The sequence below is a fragment of the Cimex lectularius genome, unplaced genomic scaffold, assembly GCF_000648675.2.
Source record: "Cimex lectularius strain Harlan isolate CLEC.00 unplaced genomic scaffold, Clec_2.1 scaffold78, whole genome shotgun sequence".
Classification (NCBI taxonomy): domain Eukaryota; kingdom Metazoa; phylum Arthropoda; class Insecta; order Hemiptera; family Cimicidae; genus Cimex; species Cimex lectularius.
Window position 1 is genome coordinate 58943 of NW_019392658.1, and position 5064 is coordinate 64006.

Consider the following 5064-nt stretch of genomic DNA (forward strand, 5'->3'; position numbering starts at 1 on the left):
TATCATCCGTCAAATGGGCAAAATGCAAGAAAAACTTAAGATCGATTGCCTGAATGGTTCTAAGAAACTTCCGGCCCTAAGTCACCATTGGGTTTGCATAAATCAACTCAGGATTCTTTAAATCATTATTAGAAAACCAACAAACTTGAACTTATAAAGCATAGTACTTGCCATACCAATAAAGAATTTCCCTCATAGGTTAATTTTAAAGCGTAAAATTCCTCATCGTTCTATCATCCGTCAAATGGGCAAAATGCAAGAAAGAAGCTCATTCTCCTTGTCGTTAGTTTGTCCAGTCTAATCCGGAAGCTTAACCTCATACCTGATCCTAAAAACCTCTAAAACAACACAATTTTCAAATCACCCCGCTTTGGCTCAAGAACCCTCTTCTAGGCAGTATACACAGGCCTAGTCTTTCTGAAAACTATCCTTATGCAGATGATACCGCCAGATCTCTTCCATTTTACATCCCTTGAGCAGTGAGGCTGTTCAAGTTCCAAGCTGTGGAACATGACAATAAAGGTACATAAATGTGAACATGTCAGTCATCCTTCGAACCAAACACTGCTCCCTTCAACTACAACAGTATCATTCTTCAACCAGAACTGTAGTCCGCTACCTTAGGCGCGCAGCTCAAGGTTCAGACTTCTCAAAACATTCCTGGAACAACTATTACAACTGTACAGAACATACGACTCATTTATACCTCAATTCTGAGACCTATTTGGGCATATATCATTGAAATTTGGGTGTTTTTTCATCCTTACAGCCCGTGTATCAATAATTTTTTTGGCATCGCCGTTTGGGTATCCGCCATTTCTTTTTTCTCTCTTTTTCGAAGCATGTGGAAGCCCGAAGCGGCAAGGAAAGGCGCAGCCGGAAAGCGGGAGATTGCCCAAGCCTGCCTAAGGGTACCAGCACTCATACTTATTTATTTTTAGGGCCTATATACGATTTCCATCTTTGGGGATGCCAATAAAAACCATTTACAACGCCATGGAAAAGACCACATCCCCATGGAATCCGGGGCAAAAGACCCCAAGCCGCTGGCGACCCCACAGTCCAGCACCACCCAAACCTACCAGGGTCATTTTCATAAGTTGCCAAAATGTTTTTCCGTCATACTCTGCAATATAAATGTTTTTAGTCACCAACATTAACGAATATAAAAAATGTATCGCCATCTTAGATGTTATCACATCAAGAGATCGAATAAGGATATTAGAGGCAAAACTCAGAAAAGCACCAGAAAGACATGTCTAATCACGAAAAATCATAGTCTGCAATGTAATATTTTAGCACAAAACATAAACGAACCAATGAATTCCTAAACCGTATAATTCACGTTTTTCGCAATTTAAAAATTGAGTGGTATTAAAAGGAGTAGAGCGATGCAATACGCGATACGACAAGTGATGCGATATGCAATTCGACACCGTATCGCACGCCAGGGCGATTGCGAAATAATAGATCGGCTGGAATTGTGAATCATGTGGCCTGCAATGTAATTTTTTAGCACAAAACATAAACTAACAAAAAAACCCTCACGGCAGTACGGAATGAGAGATAGACTAATATAAATGAAGAATGGTGGAGTGAGTGCGGTGTTCAATCCTTTTTAAAAAGATCCGGTTTTCGAGCCCTTAGCTCATCATCAGGTTGTAGAACTCCTTCAACCTGATGATGAGCTACGGGTTCGAAATCTGGACCGTTGCAAAACAACTTACTGTGAGTAGGAACTATCTTTTTAAAACGGATTGAGAGATAGACTTCTTTCTTTTGCGGAAAATATCCAGCGATGCTAAAAATTGGCTACTTTAGAAAAGCAATGGGTATATTATTATTTATTTTATACAAAGAGTAACATCATAAATATATTGCAATAGGATAAAAAAATAGTCAAATTTTTTTGTTTATTATTAACAGCTGGCGTTAAATTAAATTAGATTCGGGCCATTTTTCCTACACCGGGGGGGGGGGGAATAATGAAAATAAAATAATGGTTTGTTAGTTAACTAGCTAAATTGAAATTTTATTTAAACTAGTTAATTAAATATTTTCCCGTGTAACTTCACTATTTTTTACAGTATTTATTAAGATAATATTTAGTTCTGTTGTAATTCACGTTTTTCGCAAGTTCAAAATTGAGTGGTATTAAAAGTAGCGGATCGACGCAATGCGCGATACGACAAGTGATGCGATATGCAATTCGGCACCGTATCGCTTACAACGTGTATTCCTTGCTGCAACGAAACTAGTGCACGCCAGGGCGATTGATAATTATCGCCGTCGTATCGGTCGGAGCGACACAACCTATAAATCGCCACGAACTAGTCAGACTAATTTTTTATTGCAGTATGTACTTCATGTTGTCAAATATGTATATTGAACTTATTTATAAAGGCTGTGAGTGCATCGAGAACCGGAATGTTTCTTGTGACCGAGAGTACGATATCCATTTTTTTGGAGTTCTGAGAACAAAACCTTCCTGTCCATCGTGTTTCTTGGGCATGCCAGGATAACGTCGTTTGAATCGGCAATGGTACTTGCTTCGCATTCACAACTGGTGCTGTCCACAATACCAATTTTGGCAAGGTAGTATGATGGTTATGATTAAACCTGAATATCGTCGTGAAGAACTTTCTTGGCCTATTCACATTAATGTGCCAGGGTTTATGTTGGATGCTAGGCTGTACATTAGCGTAGTGCTGGCCTTTCGTTATTTTGGATTCGTTATACTTCTTTTTCCAGTTCCTCCTTGCAATTTGTTCCAGGTGAGCCCTGAGTCACATGGGACGAACGACGTTGTAAGCAACCCCATTCTGTGCAGCGTCTTTTGCGAGTATAATTCGTTGCTGTGCCTATTTACACGATGCGCTTTGTCCCAGATGAAGTGGATGTCAACATCTTTTTTTTTTCATTTTCTCAATCATATCCAGCATTTCATCTATTAGGGGATTCTGTTGGCGAGTAGCATATTTGTTGGCCATTAGCACGCTAAGGCTGTCGGAGATTATGACAATTTCTTGGTCTGATAGTGTTCGAATATATCTCAACGCTTCCAGTATAGCCGTACTCTCGGCTGAAGTTATGTTGGGAGCATAACTTAAACGTCTTATTTCCAGGGTCAGATGTATATTATTTTTATACTGTTACAATTTCCGATTTCGAAGCAGCCTTTTATAGCTAGTGTTTTTCTTTCCAAATCCTTAACACTTAATATCACACTTGGTCTTTAAGTCTTTGGCTCCCAGAATGGCACTTTCGCCTGTCCCAATACGTTAAAATAATATTCTTAAAAAATCAATTAGAATACTTTTATTTTCGAAGTAAACACCCTTCCCAAAGTAAGGCTTGTAGAACACACTGAAGATGCGAAATGCCGAAATGCGTCTGACACCCAGGATGGATTCAAGATGATCGATAAAGATCAAATTACTGGTTCATCACCCCACAAGCTACAGGAGTAAATCTCACAATCTAACATTGAAGCTTCAACTAAACGTACCTTCAGCATATTCAACATTACAATCCAAAATTCGGCGAACATCATGGTTCCTGTGCATCCAATCTTACCATTCACAACGACCTTATTATCCAATGACATTCAAGTAACCAAAACAGGTATAAAAAGTTTAACAAACTATCATCCACAAATTACCCTTCCAGATCCTTTTCCTTGATGATTGGTCATCACTGTCCTAGCGACCTCTTAAGTGGCAATTAACGCCAGTGCACATGAGTGTCCACTATTGGCGTTTATTTGTTTGTTTGCCTTCTTAATATTTTGAACGTTCCCCTGAGAAAAACAAAATAAATAAATTAATCTTTATGTGGCATTGGATGAGATAAAAAGTCAACATCTATTTATTGATGTTCATTTATTGTTACGTTGTGGTGGTAGGTTATGGCATAGGTGTATAAAGTCAGTTATGATAGAAATAAATCTAGGAGATTGCGAAGGTCTGGAATATACAGTCAAAAACTTTTACAATTGCTATAAGTGGCAAAATAAATCTTGACATCATTACTTAATTTCCGTAACGGATTATTAAAATTTAACAAAAACAAGAATGTTCAGAATAAATATGTATGCAGTAATGAATGCAGGGGGCCAATTTGGAAAGGAAACGGGGCCAGAGTGGTATGTAATTCCATGGGCGCGACGTACCTCCGCTCTGATTGTTTTATTGCACTTGGTGAATTATTGTTAATGTTAAGGTACTGTCTATATTATATTAATTACAGGTCATTACGCTGAACCTGATTCCGAGAAACAGATTTAAATTAGCAGTTAGAGAGGATAACATTAACGAATGCCGATTCCAATTAGATTGACTTCCCGGCGTAAAGAGGTAATCTTTTATCTTAAAATATGAACGAAAATTTAAAATAGATTAGTGTAGTAATCAATGGCCCTCAATCTCACAGGGTAACAAAAGTAATATTTAAATTATCTTATTAAGCTTTATTTCCAAGCCTATCTTGCAAATTCAAAGAGCACAGAGAATACTTTTTTGCAGGTTCCTCAAATGCAGAGAAAGGTTGCTCGATGTCTCCCATATAATAGAAGCGTGTCATGCAATTTTAAGAATGGCTTTTGGACACGGTAGCGAGTTTCCCCTTTTCAGAGGAATTGGGAATTTTTTTTATTGTAAACACCCATCAAAATATATGTTTTGTGCCTCTGTGTTTTGTGCAAGGGAGTTTATTTATTAGAGTGAATTGGGAAGGGCTGATGGTGAAATAGCATTTCCATCGCCCCCAATTAGATTACTTTGTCCATGTAGGTTGATGGAGGAACATTGAGTACTCCATCTACTAAATATAATGAAGGCGATGTGTATAGATGTGAATGTATTTATTTGTGTGAGTGTGAATGCAGTGTTTGTAGTTGTATTTCGCATGCGCTCGGGGCTGAAAGGACCAAGCTGTCGAGTGCCCCTAAAAATTAAAAAAATAAAATAAAGAGAGAGGGAGGGAGAGATAGATAGATAGATAGATAGATAAATGGATAGATAGATAGATAGATAGATAGATAGATAGATAGATAGATAGATAGAT

The 5064-nt window shown here is 38.0% G+C and overlaps 1 long non-coding RNA gene across 1 annotated transcript; it reads left to right on the forward strand.

Moving 5' to 3' along the window:
• Positions 1-3953: 3953 nt before the first annotated feature.
• On the forward strand, positions 3954-4621 carry LOC106674063. Its single transcript, XR_001341456.1, has 3 exons — positions 3954-4144; positions 4249-4355; positions 4524-4621. It is a non-coding gene; the product is annotated as an uncharacterized LOC106674063 (long non-coding RNA).
• The last annotated feature ends 443 nt before the right edge of the window (positions 4622-5064 follow it).